Raw genomic sequence first — 20054 nt, 5'->3', positions numbered from 1 at the left:
CATTATTCTTACTTTACTGTAACCAATAAAAAAATAAAGTCAATTATGGAAGCAATCAAATTATTGAAATCTCAGGGAAAGATGGGATGGACATTGTTTTTTGGTTGTATTTTTTTTTTTTCTACCATGAGTTTAAACTGATTCAAAATGCAACATTTGGCTGTATAGAAATTATAGCCTGTATTTTATGAGTTGGTTTCTCTTGGTTTAGGGTGAAAGTAGAGGTCAAATTTTCAGAAACTTTTGTCTTTTGGAAGAGTTATTATTTTTAAATACACGATTCAAAAAAAAAGAATCCAGTGCTCGCTTCGGCAGCACATATACTAAAGTTGGAACGATACAGAGAAGATTAGCATGGCCCCTGCGCAAGGATGACACGCAAATTCGTGAAGCGTTCCATATTTTTAAAAAAGAAAAAGAAAAAAAAAAAAAGAATCCACAGCTTCATCTGACTAGAGTTGCTCTTTCCAGCTTCGTAAAACAGGAAAAGAACCCTACTGGGTAAAGGAAGACACAATTTCTTCCAATCCCTCTTCCAAATTCCCTGTTGTTTTGAGCCTGGGTATTAGCCAGTTGTCTCAGAAATCCCAGCTCCCACTTGGCATCTCTATGTGATTAAAGGCAAAATGACTTTATGGCCAGGTAGAATATACAAAGATATCAGAAACCTAGAGTATTTGTCTTTGGAGGAAAAAAAAATTTTTTTTCTGTATTATTTGTATTTATTTTTTAAAATATTCATTGCAGTATAGTTCTTTTACAATGTTGTATTAATTTCTACTGTAAGCAAACTGAATCATCTATACCTATACATATATCCTTTCTTATTTTGGAATTTCCCTTCCCACTGCCACAGTGCATTGAGTAGAGATCTCTGAGCTAGGTTCTCATTACTTATCTATTTCATACAAAGTATCAATAGTGTATATAAGAATGGGGGAAGGGGGTGATGGTGAGATAAATTGGGAGACTGGCATTGACATATATACAGTAAAGAATATTTTTTATCTGTCCTCTTAATTAAAGCTTAATTTGAAGTAGAATTGAAGGTAAGGAAGAAGAAATTCAGGGGAAAAAAGGTTTATAGCAAAAAAGATTCTCATATTTTTGAAAATCTGTTTTGGCAAAATTAAGATGAGTAAAACTTAGAATAAATTAGTTAATTTTCCTAACACTTCTGAATAGTTTCTCATTATGTTTTTTCTTTTGAAAATCATATTTGTAAATCATAATTCATTTACATTACTATGCATTCTATTCACAAACTGAAAGCTATACAGAAATCACTAAATTATACTAGAATCAAGAGAAAAGCTGATAAAAAAACCTTTCATAATAATTAGGAAATTTATTCCAAAATAATCTAAAAACTAAAACATGTATATATTATAGAATTTACCTGCAGATAACATAACATATTCAGTAACAGGGCTGTATTGGGACCATGAGCACAAGCTCTATGCTTGTTTTTTAATGTAGAGCTAGAAATAATATCTATTTATGTGGAACAATGTATGGGGTGGCATATTTTTAAGCATTTAAAGAACAGAAACTTTGAGTAGCTGAAGAGTGTAGTGGCAATTTTATTATTGCTAGGGTCCTGATCAAACAGGTAAGATTCATAAATCTTGAACTATCCTCCTGATTTGTGGGAAGACTGTAACATTTGCCTTTTCAGAACACTGAAACAGCCTCAAAGGGAAAAACCATGTCAGGACATAATTCTTTTTTGTCTCATCTGGTGTAAATTATTTATAGTGTAAATTGTAAAATGTTCTACATTGATGTTTAGAGGTTTGTCTTATTAAGGATATCCCATTGTTGTTCTTGGGCTGATAAAATAGATTATGTAGTATTACAGGGGACCAGGAAGACCCACTTCAAGTAATTTAAGATTTTATTTATTTATTTTTTTAATTTAAGATTTTAAATTAGCCTTTTCCTATTTAAACTTTGCTGTGAGCATCCAGCAAAAAGTTGTATTTAATAATAACATCATTGAATCTTTCCTTATCAATGAATTTTGGGGAATGAGTTGGAAAAATCCTTCAAACGCATTAAAAATTAAGTTAAAAGACTCTAAACCAACTGTCAGAGAGTGGTTCCAGCTGGAGCATTCATAGTGCAATAAAATTAGAATGTTGGGAAGAAAACACACTCTACACAAATGTACTTGATTTAAAAGTCAGACTTCACATTTCAAAGTTCCTGATATTTCTGCTGAGCTTCTGCTGTGCATGCCCACAGAGGTACAATTTCAAGTCACAGAAGAGTATCCTGCTAAATGTAAAATCTTTTGTGCTCCATTATCCAGAGACAGGAGGGTTCAGGAAGCTTTGTTGAAGACCACGGTGCTTCATTGCCATTAAGATGACTTACCCAAACCAGTAACCCCGGCAAATATTTAAAGTTTACCTTTTAATCTACAGAAACAAGAAAAAAGAACCTTTCCAAGAAAAAAAAGGCAGAGGGGTAACTATAATCTCCTAAAAATGTTTTTAGCCATTTTGTAGATGACCTTGATAATAATATGAATGATGGTGATGACAAGAACAGTTCTCATATCCTGAATGTCTGCTACATACTACATATTCACACTTTGATCCTTATAAAAACTCTAGGGTAAGTATCCCTGTTACCTCCATTTTATACAACGAAAGACCGAAGAGCAGAAATGTTACGTAATCTGACAAGTCACAGCAAGCACATGGCTGAGCCCACTCAGGAGCTCAGGCAGGACTTCCGACAAAGTTGTTACCTTTGACCGTCATACCATTTCACATAATCAAAGGTATTCAAATCGCTTCCCAGAAAATATTTTATCTGGTATCTCTGTAACATATTTTTATTTCAGAAGCTTTCAGAGCTCCTGATAAACTATTTGCCTCTAACTGCCTCCACCCACAGGGAAGTCACCTCTGAAATGCAGCTGACTGGAGGTGGAAAGAGGCTTGGAATCATGTTCCTCCACATAGGAAATAAAATCTACTTTAAATTGCTTCTCATACCTAAAAATGTAACAACCGCAGTTAGAGGTTGGTCTGGTCATTTAAAACAACAGTTTATTTTTTTACAATGTGTGTTACGGAGATTTTTAATGAGCACAGTTGGAGTGGGGAAGCTTTCTATTTCTGAAAGCCTCAGAATAACTCGTTTCTTGGTGTTCCCTCACAGCACATTAGAATATGCATCCACTTAAGTCCAAGGACACAACTTATTGACACATCTTTTGACAGTCCATATTTTGTCCCCTAAGAGGTTTCACATTTAGGGAATGTTATTTCTTCTCCTTTCATTTGGAAATGAAAGGAAGAGGATCCAAATCCATGTGACTAAAAAATATCTAATTGATTCCATGTCTGTTGAGCTTTTTTTTTAATCTTGGTGATAAATTTGAAGTTACATTTGGAAACTCATTTAATATTCCTTTTGATTTAAATGATTAAGCACAGAATTCATAAATTCAACAAGGTGAAAAGCACTAGGATAATTATCCTTTAAGGAAAAGGCTTTGACATCAGTAGATAATGACCAAATTTAGATATCATTCTGCTTAAGACTATGGAGTATATGAATTATACAGTTTTTATCATAAACTGTGTAGCTAGCACCCAATATCATCTAGAAAAAAATTAGCTGAAATAATTTTATATATGTTTAAAAAGAAATGCTTCATTTAAAAAATGTATTTATTTATTGTCTTTGGCTATACTGGGTCTTCACTGCTGCACAGGCTTCTTCTCTACTCATGGCGATCAGGGATGACTTTCCAGTTGTGGCGTGTAGGCTTCTCATTGCAATGGCTTCTCTTGTTGCAAAGTATAGGATCAAGGGCAGGTGGGTTTCAGCAGTTGCAGCTCCCAGGCTCTAGAGCACACTCAATAGTTGAGGTACATAGGCTTAGTTGCTTCACAGAACGTGGGATCTTCTCAGATCAGAGATCAAACCCATGTCTCCTGCACTGGCAGGTGGATTCTTTACCCCTGAGCTATCACGGAAACACAAAATACTTTATTTCTAAAGTCATATTTAATTCAATTTAATTCCATTAATGGATCAAGCACATCTACTGTATCAAAAAAAAAAAAAACCTAGGGTCTGTGAGGGATACAATGATGAACAAGATTACACCCTACCGTAAAGAAAATGATGTTTAACAAAGGAGATGGGACATGAGTATAAATAGCCTTGATACAGAGCATAAGAAGTAACCCAAACAGGTAAAAGATAGGGTGGGGCAGACCAGAAGCTAACTGCCATCTTCTGACACATCTGACATCATCTCTTCCTGCCACAGTCCCCCTCAGTCGGCTTCAGGCAGATTAACCTCCTTATCGTTTTGTTGAATAACCAGGTACTCTTCAATACTCCCTGTTGGCTCAGATGGTCAAGAATCTGCCTGCAATGCAGGAAACCTGGGTTTGATCCCTGAATTGGGAAGACCCCCTGAAGAAGAGAATATCAACCTACTTCAGTATTCCTGCCTGAGAAATCCCATGGACAGAGGAACCTGATGGGCTACAGTCCATAGTGTTGATAAGAGTCAGACATGACTGAGTGATTGACACGTTGATTTTGACTTCAATCTTGAGGTCAAGATTTAATGTTTGCTTTCTTCCTTGTCAAGGTATCACTTTCATTTAAATGTTCCACCAATGATGTTTCTCAGTGACTCCTTCCCTCACTGTCCCATTTTAAATGATAGCCTCCCTATCATCCTTGCCTATTTATTTTACTACTGAGCTCTTATTAATGTTAAAACACAGCATAATACTTTCTTAAAAGATATATTGTTGTTTCCCAACTACTCTCAACTAAAAATTGTCACTTGTCATGGGCACTTGCCATCTACCTCTACAAAGATTAAATCATGAGTTGCTGCAGCTGCTGACCTTCAATACGCCCTGAAAAGAGTTCAGGATGGAGATTAGAAATGAGGAATTCTGTGCTCTGGAAAAAATTGGCAGAACAGGTCTCCAGTTAGTTAGATATTTTCAAGAGATGAATTTATGATCCCAATTCTTTCATCTCCTCATGCCTATACAAAAGCACTAAAGTCATTCATGGTGACAATTGCTCCTTGTGACAAGCAGAAACCTGCAAAAAAATATGTGCTTGATTGCATGTACTCCCCCTTCACCAAAATCACCTATATACTGACCTTCCCCCCTACCTCTTTGGAGCAATTTCTCAGAACTATCTGATATGTTGTCTCTCAGGCTATAGCCCTCATTTTGCTCCAAATAAAAACTAGCTCACAATATTCACTTTGTGCATCTTTTTTTTTTCAGTTAGCACTACCATTTAAGTGACACAGGGACGAAAAATTTTATTTTGTTTGCTGCTCACTTATCAATAACAGACCTTTGAATCATTTTTTATGCAGTTGGCACTGAACTTCCCTAGTGGCTCAGATGGTAAAGAATCTGACTGCAATGTGGGAGACCCTGGTTCGATCCCTGTGTCGGTAAGATCTCTTGGAGGAGCAAGTGGCAACCCACTCCAGTATTCTTCCTGGAGAATTCCATGGATAGAGGAGCCTGGCAGGCTACAGTCCATGGGGTCACAAAGAGCTGGATATGACTGAGTGACTAACACTTTCACTTTCACACACTGAAGAGTTATTTGTTGATTGCATAAATTCAGTATTGACTAGTTTTAGAGGGATTGTTTAGACAAAACAATAAAAGGCTTAGGAAAGTAGCTTGAATATTATGAGGGCACAGAGAAAGTCTGCATTTACTAAAACTAAGGTAAGGTTAAGCATATGGTAAGGTTAAACTCATATGCCAAAGAATATGAGATAGGGACTGGTGAAAGAAAAAAAAAATTTAAGAAAAATGAAACCATTGAGAATCAAAGTCCTGAAAAAAAACCAAAGGACACGGGTTTAGAGGCATAAGCAGAGCAGTTAGCTTCGTCTCTAGGGGAAGACCTCATCCCTTAATACAGGATCAAAGGACATGAGACAGATAGGTAAGGATAAAGAGGAAATTGTAAATGTTAGAACAGCAAAGCTAAGGCAGCCCATTTTCTCCTAGGCCCTTTACTAAAGATGACAAGTGTAAAGCAGAATGAGGAACTGCTGGGATGGTAAAAAATTGGAATAGCTGTTCAACAGAGTGCAAGAGGAACTACTTCAGGATAAGTAGAATGACTTTTAAGAGTAGTGGGTATGATATGCACCTGAGAGGAGTCAATCAGCCACCTTTTATATATTCCCTAACATCCTAAATAAAGACCAGAAAAAGAATACTGTGGGTGTTATCCAGGTATGGAGACAGGGAAGATCAGATTGACAGAATGCCAGGTGGGACAGCTATGAAATAGAAAAAAGGAGCATATTTTTAGAATCACCTAATTTTGGTTTTAGTACATATTATGGAAACACAGGGTAGACACCTCATAAATGATCTTATGTTGTTGTTGCTACTATCTAAAGAATTACACAGACAAAAGAATCAAGGTTAGATTTAGTGATAGCAGTGGACAGTGGTATGTTAAAGCTTGTCATTAGTGTAGCCCCGATAATCCATAAGGTTCAAATATGGCTCAATTTACCATCTATCAAGTTGATGCTATATAATCTATATGATTTATGAGATAGGTTTATTGTGATGATTAAATGGAATCCATTCTAATCCTGGAGAAAACAAATAAATGAAAATTATTAAAAACTAATATAAGTTTAAGATAAAGTGTATAAAACAGTATCTAGCTTAAAGTAAGCACTATAAAAGTGCTGACTTAAAAAAGAAATAACACATGATGGTGAAGTGTTGAGAATGCCTGGACCCAGGTGCTGGTTCCTTGGTGGTAGTGATTGTCTGAGCAAAATCCTGAAAACCAAACCTCTCCATCCAGTGGTTATTGGTATTTTCTTTATTCCCTAAAACAACTGAATGATAAGACAGGCAACAACTTGTAATGGTGGTTCATTAGAGAAAAGGTTCTTAACTTCTCATGTAGAAGGTGCAGTTGGGGATGTCAGAACACTTGAAGACAAGACAGCATGGATGATGTTATGTGTACGTGTATGTTTGATGTAGAGCTATTATAAGTTTTGTATCTTTATTAATACCCCAACTAGTCTTCCTGTGGTTTGCTTATTTCTCCTATGATTACTTCTACATTTTGATCTCTTCATTCATGCTTGTATTTTATCACCTAGAGAACAGTGTTTGTGGTATATAACACATACTTAATGAAAAACTGGAATGAAAAAACTCCATTTCCCCACTAGCTGCATAGAAGCTATGTTGTAATCCCTTGATCTGAGACTTCTGTGGCAATTTCTTATCTATATAGTATAAACGTTGAGCTCTTTAGCTTGGAATTGAAGGCCCCTTCAATTCCAAACCTTTACTCCGGCCAACAGATCTGTTCATACTTCTCCCAACATCTCAAGCTCCCTATCTCTAAGAGTTTGGTTTTCTCACTCTATGTGTTTGGAATACATTTGCCTGGCTTACTAGTCATCATTCCCTCTGCTAATGTTGAACTCAAGCCATTCCTAAGCACTTCTGTGTCTTCTTCAACCCTTAGAAATACCCCTCTCTGCTGAATGTTTGTGTAACTTAAAATCCATATTCTTGGAGAAGGCCCAGGGCATTACAGATACTCAAAAACATGTACTGTCACAAAATCATAAAGTTTGGTCATTAAACAGTGGATGTTGAAGGAATTAAACGTGTTCATTTAAGAGTGGGTTTTGAAGGGAACTCATCCTTCTGTGCATGCATGATTATCAAACCGGAGAGGTAACGAGGAAAAAAAGAGAGAGAGAAAAGAATGAGTAGGAATATACTAGTTTCAGAGTGACCACCAAGGATTTCCCCATCATGGAGCCATTTCCTTCTCCAGGGGATGTTCCCGACTCAGGGATTGAACCCGGGTCTCCTGCATTGCAGGCAGACGCTTTAACCTCTGAGCCACCAGGGAAGCCCCACCATCATGGAACAGAGATGGTCAAATGTTAAATAGCTTAGCTTCATAGTTACATAAAATAAATCCAACATCCAAAATTACATCCAAGATTCAAAAGGAGCTTTTAAATCCAGTTGTTCAGAATTAGCCCAATAAATTCCTCGTGCACTCTAAAGCCCTAAAATGTCTATGGAAACTACCATAGTAGTTTGAAACAACACTAACCCATAAAATATAAAGTATGCATGTATGATAAAATTAGATTAGTTTATTTCTAGATGTTTTTGACCAAGATTCCAGATTAGTTTAGAAATTTCTGCTTTTGTTTCCTTCTGATTTGCTGACCCAGGCCTATTGTTAGTATTTTGGTACTGACACTATGGAAAGTTGAATGCAACCAGCAACAAAATTGCACAAGGTAACACCATAAACCAGTGTGTTCACCTATACACACTCAGAAACTACAAACTAGTTAGCTCTATTGTTCTCTAACATTTGGGAGAATACACACTCCAATAGTAATGTTTTTCTGGAACAAGGATCACACATTTTAAAGTCCTCAGAGCAGGTGACATGCATGAGTCTGGTGGGAGGTGGGCAGGTTCATAACACATGACCTGTCTAAGGACCTGGATTGGTATCAGGGATTCTGGCCAACACTGGCCAGACTTGCTCTTTAGTTGCTTTAATCGCTTCAGTTGTGTCTGGTTTTTTGTGATCCTATGAACTCTAGCCCACGAGGCTCCTCTGTCCAAGGGTTTCTCCAGGCAAGGATACTGGAGTGGGTTGCCATGCTCTCCTGCAGGGGATTTCCTGACCCAGAGATTAAACTCGTGTTGCTTTTGATTGTTGCATTGGCACGTGGATTGTTTACCCCTAGTGCCATCTGGGAAACCTTGCTGTTACTTGAAAGTGAAAATAGCCCAGTCATATCTGACTCTTTGCATCCCCATGGAGTGTAGTCCATGGAATTCTCCAGGCCAGAATACTGGAGTGGGTAGTCTTTCCCTTCTCCAGGGGATCTTCCCAACCCAGAGATCGAACGCAGGTCTCCCACATTGAAGGTGGATTCTTTACCAACTGAGCTATCAGGGAAGCCTTGCTGTTACTTAGCTCAAACCAATTTTGTCGTTTGAGAATACAACACTAGTGTCTTCTAAGAGGTCATCCAAGTTTTCAGGAAAAGCTGCAAACCTCAACTTTTAAAAATGAAATTTAAAGAATTTAAAAATTTGCTCAAATATTTCTAAAATATTACAGATCCAGCTGAACACATCTGTGGTCCAGATATGGCCTGCAAACCACCATTTTAAAGCTTTGGATTCCTACGATGACCCTCTTCAGTGTCACTTCAATATTAAAAAACTCACCTATCAGATGTTTAAAAAAACCATTGCACTTTTTATAATACAGTTTCACACAGCTGAAAATATCCTTATCTAAAAATAATAGGAAAGGCTTTGAAATGATATGTGGAAACCGAGTGGCAAGGGGCAGAAGTTTTTAAGGGGAAATGTAGATTACATGATATTCTTGCCCCATTTCATTCAGCGCATACCCTCTAGGCTGAATACTTTCCTAAAGCAATATCCAGATATCATTTCTGAGCTTTCTGTATCAGCAGAGATTTTGCGAGGTACTGTATTTTTAGAACTCTTTCACTGAAGCTGCTATTGCCCCCATTTATCTCTTAGTCTCTGCCTGTGCCGGGGCGGGGGTACTATGAAAACAGTCTCTGGGGAGCAATACCTTGATAGAGTATAAATGGGTGAAACAGGGAAGAAGGCTATACCTGTAAAAGGATTTTGCAACTTGCATTGCTCAGCAAAAGTCACAAAACATTGCCCCTCTCCCACCTACATCCTGCATTTTCATTGAGAGATTTCAATGGGACTTTTGCTCATATTCCTTTCATTAAAAGAACAACTCTGGAGCTATTGTGTGCCCATACAATCTAGCGGAACACTTTCCTAGTGACCAAAAGTCATGTTTTTCTTCAGCAGTTAACATAACACAAAAATTGCAAAGGGTAAAATATGCTCTCAACTTAGACGCCAGACAGCCAGAGTAAGTCCTGAATGCTTCACACAGTAAGAGTGTTTTTGTTTCCATAAAAGAAGAAGCGCACAGCAGACACCTGGGTTCCTGCTGTGAAGCAGCTTCACAATAGCTATTACTTTCAAGAGGAGGGGGGGAAAGGACCAAAACAAACTCCCAAACAAACGCATTCTATAGGCAGGACATCTGAAAAGGTAAAGAGTAAGAAGACAAAAGGAGCGCAGGTTCCTCACCTTCTCTTCCTATCTGTCTTTGTCCCCTTTTCATTATTGTGCATTTAGGATGCTGCATTTTCTCTTCAAAGCTTCCCAACAGGACCTGAGTACTTTGATCAGAGGGTGCTTTGCCCTCTTGTACAAGACTGTTCACTTGGCACTTTAATTGGCTACACTTTTTTTTTCTACTCTATTAAGGCTTTTCCCCTCATATTTTTAGCCAGTGAATTTTTGGCATCTTTAGAATTTAAAAAACAAAGTGAACAATTTTAACGTCAGGGGAACAAAAGCAGATTTTGAGAATCACAGAAAAATGCTTCATGCTGCACACTCTCCCCTCCGTGGTTCTCAGCATACATGTCGATGTTCTTTGTGAGAATGTTTCCTGCTTTGCTTGATTATCATCTTCAGTCCACCTCCACCCCACTCAGTAAGGCAGCTCTCCAGCACTGGAAGAGGGTCTGCAAGAGTCCTTCTGCACAGCCCTCCACTACTCTCTCCTCATGCTTTCCATAAACAAGCAACTGGCTCTTTGCTGCTTAAGGGAAAAGTGGTTGAGATAAAATGACTCACCTGCACTCAGAGTGGTCTAAAATCAAAAGAATTTGAAATAGACAACTATCAGAATGATTTTCAAACACAGGAGAATGAACGATAAAGTGAACAAACCATTCTCCAAACATTCTGGAAATAGGTTAATTTATCCTTTTTAAAACATCTATGTTGATATTTTATGGTACATGAATGCCTCAATACTATTCTTCTACCTACTTGTTCATTGTGAGTTATTCCGCTGAGAGACATGTGAGATCTTAATTCTCTTAACAAGAACTAAGGCCCTAGCAGAGTCTTTCTGGGCCCCAGCAGAGAAAGCACCGAATCCTAACCACTGGGCTACCAGGAATTCCCTCAACACACATGATTTAAGTTAGCCTTTCAAAAATATTTGAAGCTTTTACATTTTAAACATCACTTATTAGAGCAATTCCCTGAACTTTACTAGGAAGAAGAAAGACAGTTCCTACTTTATTTAAAGTAAAAGGGAATCTATCTATTCATACATATTTTATTGTGAAATGCCAATTGAATGCTGTTGTGGCAAGATGTAGCTACCTGGCTCTAATCCCTCTTTTTTTCAGGATGTAGAAGGAAAGAGGTGTATAGATTTCAAATAACTGATTTGGGATGTTGGAATGACAATTCTTTATGACTGGAGAAAGTAGTCATAGATAAATCATTCACTGTCAAGAGAAGAAATAAGATGGAGATTTCTTATTTTACCAGTTGAGAGAGAATGACGTGACTGGGAAGGCAATTCTGAGACAAAGAAATGATAATAAAAATTCTGTCTGAGCCAGAAAATCTGATTGGCAGAGGACATGCCTTGTGGCTAGTAGCTATGGGCCAAATTGATGGTATTCTGATTTCCAAATGCAGTGAACACCTAGAACCTTATGTTATTATTGAGGGCAAGCCAATTCAAAGTAAGAAATGAAAGCAAGTTATAAAGGAACTTTATAATCAAGGCCGTGGATAAAAACAGTATTATATAAAATTACTCATGCTAGTTTAATGGCTGTTCATTACATCAAATATATAGATAAAAGAAAGCACTCCAAATTGAAAGTCAGTATATATAAGCATAATATTATGCTTAAATGTAAGGTTTTAACTCTCATGTGTAATTATCTCACAAAACATTATATATTTAATTTCTTGAATAAAGAGGAAATGGAAATGCAAATGTAACCTAAACATCTAATAAACTATGCCTATAAGGATGATATAGTATTCTTATATTTACAGTCAGAATGTCTGAGTTCTGCCTGAGGCTATTTCTTTTACTAACTATCCACTTATTTCTGAGGTTCTCTCTACTTGGAGCCTGAAGTGTTAGGGCAGAGCCAGCAGGCTCAAGCTGGGGGGTTAGAGTTCTTGCTGTTTCTGACAGATGGGAGTATCGGCAGGGTGCTTCCAGAACTGGACTTCTCCTTGAGAGGAACTTTGCAGGGAACACCTGGTCACCAAAACTCACATCAGTTAATTGTCCAAACCTGAGCTGCAAGGACACTGCAGAGAGGTAGCCAGCTAGTGTGAAGCTGAAAGGCTACATAAATCGAAAAGAGCAGCAAGGGAAAAGAATAATGTAGGAATTTCGCTGACAAAGCAGGTACATTATCAGTACTGTTAGTCAAAAGTCATATAACTCCTGATCCTTTCAAATAGTCACTGAAGGATTTGAGAGGAACGACGCATATAACTATGCTAGACTTCTTTAGGAATGTCTGTTTTAAAGTCTAAGGTCCATATATGTATTCAACAACAGAGGGCCAGCAAACTTTTTCTGTAAAAAACCAGATAGTGAATGTTTTATCTGCTGTGGTCTACATGGTTTCTGTTGCAACTACTCAATTTGGCCACTCTAACATAAAAGAAGCTATACTCAAAGGTAAACTATGAAGCTTGGCTGTATTCCAAGAAAACTTTATACACACTGACATCTGAATCCTTATATAATTTTAAAATGATACAAAATATTATTATTAAAGTTCTTTTTACAACTCTTGAAAAACATAACCCCATTATTAGCCTGCAGGCTGTATAAATAGAGGCAATAGGACAAATGGGGTCCAGGAACCAAAGTTTGTTGATCCTTGTTCAAAAATTATGTCAGTCAAGACAGCTTAAAAATGAGAATGTCTATAAAAACACAGTGGGCAAAATATACTACAATTTACAAAGGACTTATTGACTACACCAAAGCCTTTGACTGTGTGGATCACAATAAACTGTGGAAAATTCTGAAAGAGATAGGAATACCAGACCACCTGACCTGCCTCTTGACAAACCTGTATGCAGGTCAGGAAGCAACAGTTAGAACTGGACATGGAACAACAGACTGGTTCCAAATAGGAAAAAGAGTACTTCAAGGCTGTATATTGTCACCCTGCTTATTTAACTTATATGCAGAGCACATCATGAGAAATGCTGGGCTGGAAGAAGCATAAGCTAGAGTCAAGAGGAACTAAAGAGCCTCTTGATGAAAGTGAAAGAGGAGAGGGAAAAAATTGGCTTAAAGCTTAACATTCAGAAAACTAAGATCATGGCATCTGGTCCCATCACCTCATGGCAAATAGATGGGGAAACAGTGGAAACAGTGTCAGACTTTATCTTCTTGGGCTCCAAAATCACTGAAGATGGTGACTGCAGCCATGAAATTAAAAGACGCTTACTCCTTGGAAGGAAAGTTATGACCAACTTAGATAGCATATTAAAAAGCAGAGACATTACTTTGCCAACAAAGGTCCATCTGGTCAAGGCTATGGTTTTTCCAGTGGTCATGTATGGATGTGAGAGTTGGACTGTGAAGAAAGCTGAGCACCGAAGAATTGATGCTTTTGAACTGTGGTGTTGGAGAAGACTCTTGAGAGTCCCTTGGACTGCAAGGAGATCCAACCAGTCCATCCTAAAGGAGATCAGTCCTGGGTGTTCATTGGAAGGACTGATGCTGAAGCTGAAACTCCAATACTTTGGCCACCTCATGAGAAGAGTTGACTCATTGGAAAAGACCCTGATGCTGGGAGGGATTGGGGGCAGGAGGAGAAAGGACTGACAGAGGATGAGATGGCTGGATGGCATCACCAACTCGATGGACATGAGTTTGAGTAAGCTCCGGGAGTTGGTGATGGACAGGGAGGCCTGGCGTGCTGCGATTCATGGGGTCGCAAAGAGTCGGACACGACTGAGTGACTGAACTGAACTGAACTGAACAAAGCACTTTCAAGCATATTATTTCATCTTCACAACAACCCTATGTAAGGGGCTCCTATCTTTCAGTTTTCCTTGTACCCATTCTCATTCCCATGACTTTGCTGCTTTCACAGCAAAAATCTGGAGTACATCCCAGGGCCCCGTATTCTGACCTCAGCCATGATGTTTGCTTTGACCAACAGTCTCTTCCCTACTGTAGCACAAGCAGAAACTTGAAAAGTGTTTGAGTGTTTCCACTTAGTGCACATCCCTCAGTGCTAGAGAACATGCTGGAGGTAGACTGCTGATGGAAAAAAAAAAATACAGAGTTGATGAATAATATTAAAGAATAATTAAATAAATGTATAGCTAGCCTATGTTCATGGATAGAGTCAACACATCAGTGCTTTCAAACTTAATCTAGGTTAAACGTAATTTCAATCAAAATCCCAGTAAGTTATTTTGTGGACACTGACAAACTGATTATAGACTTTACATGAAGAAACAAAAACCCCAGCATGGCCAACACAGTACTGAAGGGGAAGAGCAAAGCTGGAAGACTGACACTGCTTGACTTCAAGGTTTACTATAAAGCTATTGTAATTCAAGACAGGTGTGGTGTTGGTGAAAGAACAGACAAACAGATCAGCAGAACAGAATAGAGAGCCCAGAAGTAGACCACATACACAGAGTCAACTATCTTTGACAAAAGACCACAGACAATATGTGGAACAAAAACAGTCTTTTCAGTAACTGGTGCTGAAATAACTAGACATCCACATGCACAAAAAATAACACAACATTGATACTGGACCTAAATGCAAAATGCAAGATTATAATACTCCTAGAAGATGACATAGGAGGAAACCTAGATGACTTTGGATATAGTGATGACCTTTTAGATACGTGTGCTACCCATGAAGTCTTGATAAGCTAGATTTCATTAACATGAAAAATTTCTGATTTGAAAGGCAATGTTAAGAGAATAAAAAAGACAAGCCATCAACTTGTCTTAGCATTTGCAAAAGCTATATAAAATAAAGGACTGCTATCAAAAATACATAAAAAACTCTTAACAGTGAACAATAAGAAAACAAACAAGTTGATTAAAAATGAGCTGAAGACCTTAACAAACACTTCACCAAAGAAGACATATGATGGCAAATTAATTTGTAGAAAGTTGTTCCACATCATATGTCATCAGGGAAATGAAAATTAAAATAATGAGATATTAATACCACTACATATCTATTAGAATGGCCAAAATCTGGAATACTGACAACAGTAAATGCAGGTAATGATATGGAGCAATAGGAATGCTCATTCATTACCACAGGAATACAAAATAATTTAGTTACTTTAGAAGATGCTTTAGCAGTTTCTTATAAAACTAAGCACACTCATATATGATCCAGTGATTGTGTTCCTTGGTATTTACCCTGAGGAGCTGAAAACTCATTTCCCTCAAAAAGCTGCAGACATACTTATAGCCGAAGCAAAAATTGCCAAAACTTAGAATCAATCAAAGTGTCCTTCAATATACGAATGTATAAACAAATACAGGTACACCTAGACAATGAAAGATTATTCAGTGCTAAAAACAAATGAGCCACCAAGCTATGAAAAAATGTGGAAGGAAACTAAAATGCATATAACTAAGTGAAAAAAATCAATCCAAGAGGTTATATACTATATGATTCTAAATGTATGACATTCTAGAAAGGCAAAAGTACAGAGACAGTAAAAATATCACTGGTTCCCAGGGAAGAAGGAGGGATCAAGATGAACATGTAGAATACAGAGGAATTTTATGACAATAATAACACTGTATAATATAAAGATGGATATATTGCATTACACATTTGTTCAAGTTCAGAGAATGTACAATACCAAGAGTGCATCTGGGTGATTATGATATGTCAGTGCAGGTTCATCCTTGGTAAAATATGTGAGTGAGGTTGATAATTGGGAGGCTCAACAGATGGCAGGGGTGAGTAATAGCAAGTATATGGGGAAATCTCTGTACTTTCCTCTTAATTTTGCTCTGAACCTAAAACTGCCCTAAAAATATAAATTCTTCACATACATACAACCAGAACTTTAAAGAGAAGATTTATTTTTGACACTAGATAATAAAGAAAAAAGCCTTAACTTGTGGAAATCAAGTTTTTTAGACCTGTTTTATCTAGGTCAATATACTACTTGGAAACTTTTAAAGTAAGAAGCACAGAGTAGAGGGAAAATGTTAAGGAATAAGAAAAATCACTTTAAAAACTGATGAGAAAGGCACACACAGACTGAGAAAGACATGTCCCTAAATGAAAAAAGTTATACTGTAAAAACATCAGATCACTTCAAATTTTATTAATTTAACACAATTTCAACCAAAACTGATGCCAATAATATACTTTAAAATTTCTTATGCATTTACTTTCATTTTTAAATAATTTATTAAGATAATCATCATTCCAAAAGCAGTTGTATAAACTACTGGGAGATCCTGTATAGCCTTTACCTAATTTCCCCTAACTACAGTATATCATCACAACCAGAATAGTGTCAGTGGCCAGGACACAGGACACTTCCATCATCACAGTGTCTCTCATGCTGTCCTTTTTAGCCACATTTACTTCAGTTCAGTTCAGTCACTCAGTTGTATCCGACTCTGTGACCCCATGAATAGCAGCACGCCAGGCCTCCCTGTCCATCACCAACACCCGGAGTTTACTCAAACTCACGTCCATGGAGTCAGTGATGACATCCAGCCATCTCATCCTCTGTCAGCCCCTTCTCCTCCTGCCCCCAATCTCTCCCAGCATCAGGGTCTTTTCCAATGAGTCAACTCTTCTCATGAGGTGGCCAAAGTATTGGAGTTTCAGCTTCAGCATCAGTCCTTCCAATGAACACCCAGGACTGATCTCCTTTAGGATGGACTGGTTGGATCTCCTTGCAGTCCAAGGGACTCTCAAGAGTCTTCTCCAACACCACAGTTCAAAAGCATCATTTCTTTTTTTTTTTTTTCAAAAGCATCAATTCTTCGGTGCTCAGCTTTCTTCACAGTCCAACTCTCACATCCATACATGACCACTGAAAAAACCATAGCCTTGACTAGATGGAACTTTGTTGGCAAAGTAATGTCTCTGCTTTTATGCTGTCTAGGTTGGTCATAACTTTCCTTCCAAGGAGTAAGCGTCTTTTAATTTCATGGCTGCAATCACCATCTGCAGTGATTTTGGAGCCCTCCAAAATAAAGTCAGCCACTGTTTCCCCATCTATTTGCCATGAAGCAATGTAAGGGTGGTGTCATCTGCATATCGGAGGTTATTGATATTTCTCCCAGCAGTCTGTTTCCAGCTTGTGCTTCTTCCAGCCCAGCGTTTCTCATAATGTACACATTTACTTACCTCTACCCATACTGTTAGTTGCTCAGTCGTGTCTGACTCTTTGCGACCCCATGGACTATAGCCTACCAGGCTCCTGGGTCCATGGGATTTTCCAGGCAAGTGTACTGGAGTGGGTTGCCATTTTCTTCTCCAGGGGATCTTCCCGACCCAGGTATCAAACCCAGGTCTCCCACATTGTAGGCACACTCTTTACCATCTGAGCCACCAGGGAAGCCCATATCACATCCTTAATCCCCAGCAACAACTAATCTGTTCTCTATTACTCTTGTCCTTTCAAGAATATTATATAAATGGATTCACGTGATATGCAATTCTTTGGGATTGAGTTTTTCACTCAACATAATTCTCTGGAGTTTCTTCCAAGTGGATGCGTGTATGAATAAATGGTTCATTCTTTTCATTGCACAGTAATCTTGTGTGTTATAGGTGAACCTCAATGTGTTTAATGACTCATCTGCTGATGAACAAATGAGGTGTTTCCAGTTTTCAGCTATAATAAATAAAACTTCTATGAAATTCCTGTACAGGTTTTTGTGTGAACACAAGTTTTCATTTGTCTTCTCTGGGAAAAAAGTCCAGGAATGCAATTACCAAGTCATATGGTAGTTTCATGTTAGTTTTTAAAAGAAACTAGAAAACATTTTTCCAGAGTGGCTATACCACTTTGCACTCACACCAGCAATTTATGAGTGATCCAGTTTCTCAGCATCCTTGCCAACATTTCATACTGTTACTTTTTATTTTTTTAATTACATTTTCTGATATCAGTATAGTAACAAATCTTTGTGTTTTAATTACATTTTCCCATAACAGCTAATGATGCTATAGTGGAGGAAGAAATGTGAGGAGTAAATACTTTCTTTTAAGTTTTGGTAAAATATATATACACATACACACACTTAGAAAGACATGAAATTCCCAGATAAAAAGATTTATCATGTAAAAATGCCACATTTTCCGAATTCACGTACAAATTTAATACAATTCCAAAAAAAAGCTCTCAAAATACCTTTTTAGGCTTAACTGTCCCTTTTCCAGGGGATCTTCCCAACCCAGGGACTGAACCCAGATCTCCCACATTGCAGGCAGATTCTTTACGAGCTGAGCCACAAGGGAAGCGGAGGAATACTGGAGTGGGTAGCCGATCCCTTCTCCAGCAGATCTTCCTGACCCAGGAATTGAACCTGGGTCTCCTTCATTGCAGGCAGATTTTTACCAACTGAGTTATCAGAGAAGCCCTTCAAAATACGTTTTTAGGTTGATAAAATAATATAACCTTCATCTGGAAATACAATAGGCAACAATTAAACAAGAAAATTATGTTAAGAAGCAATAGTTTATAATAAAATTTCCTACAATATATTTAAACTTTATAACATTATATATCACATATATTTATTTTTAATATCAAATCATTAAAATAATGTCATAGTGGCTCAGGAAATGACAGCTGAAGGAAACAGAATCAAAGTCCAAAAACACATAACCAATTTTTATACATTTAATGTTTGAAAGAGACTGATCTTCAATTTAGGAATGAGCTATATTGTGCCTTTGAAAGAAAAATTGAAGTTAGATCCACTTTGAACCACACAGTAATATAAAATTGAGATAAACTAAAAAATCCAATGTAAAAAAAAGTCATGAAATATGATCAAATCTTTACTACAATATTAAATCACTGGAAGTGGTTAAATTTACTAATATTTACATGATTTACTCATCATATGGAAAGGTATTTTCTGATTAAAACTATCATAACTATTATCTTATTAGATTTATGTTTCTGTGCTTTAGAAAGTTTTCTTTTAACAAACAAAATACTTAATGTGTTTCTGAAAAAAAGGCATAAAAATTATTTAAATTTTGTTTTTATAAACATCTTGCACTAAAGGTTATTCAGTCACTAAGTCATGTCTGACTCTTTGCAACCCTATGAACTATGGAAACCCAGGCTCCTCTGTTCTCCACTACCTGCCAGAGTTTGCTCAAATTCATGCCCATTGAGTCGGTGATGCTGTCTAACCATCTCATCCTCTTTTGTTCCCTTCTGCTTTTGCCTTCAGTGTTCTCCATCATCAGAGCCTTTTCCAATGAGCCAACTCTTCACATCAGGTGGCCAAAGTCTTGGAGCTTCATATGCAGCAACAACCCTTCCAATGAGTATTCAGGATTGATTTACTTTAGGATTGACTGGTTTCATCTCCTGCAATCCAAGGGACTCTGAAAAGTCTTCTCCAGCACCATGGTTTGAAAGCAACAATTCTTTGGTGCCTAGCCTTCTTTATGATCCAACTCTCACATCCACACATAACTACTGAAAAAAACATAGTTTTGACTATATGAACCTTGTCAGCAAAGTGATGTCTCTGCTTTTTAATACGCTGTCTAGGTTTGTCATAGCTTTTCTTCCAAGGAGTAAGTATTTTTTAATTTCATGGGTGTAGTCACTGTCCACAGTGATTTTGGAACCCAAGAAAATAAAACCTGCCTCTGCTTCCACTTTTTACCCATCTATTTGCCATAAAGTGATGGGACTGGAAGTCATCATCTTTTTTTTTTTTCTCATGCTGTTTCAAAACTGCTTTTTCACTCTCCTCTTTCCCCTTCATCAAGAGGCTCTTTATTTCCTCTTCATTTTCTGCCATTAGAGTGGTAACATCTGCATTTCTGAGGTTGCTGATATGCACCTTGGAAGGTG

General features: G+C 37.4%; 1 protein-coding gene and 1 non-coding gene across 5 annotated transcripts in view; one reads left to right on the top strand and one right to left on the bottom strand.

Annotated features, from left to right (window-relative positions):
- The window catches only part of KCNH7 (potassium voltage-gated channel subfamily H member 7), a 498938-nt gene that overhangs the window by 348306 nt on the left and 130578 nt on the right, over window positions 1-20054 (bottom strand). The gene's annotated exons all lie outside the window — the stretch shown is intronic.
- Window positions 300-406, top strand: LOC122688819. Its single transcript, XR_006339566.1, has one exon. It is a non-coding gene; the product is annotated as a U6 spliceosomal RNA (small nuclear RNA).

Source organism: Cervus elaphus, chromosome 33 (genome assembly GCF_910594005.1).
Source record: "Cervus elaphus chromosome 33, mCerEla1.1, whole genome shotgun sequence".
In the NCBI taxonomy this organism is placed as follows: Eukaryota; Metazoa; Chordata; class Mammalia; order Artiodactyla; family Cervidae; genus Cervus; species Cervus elaphus.
This window is presented reverse-complemented; position numbering and strand designations above follow the sequence as displayed.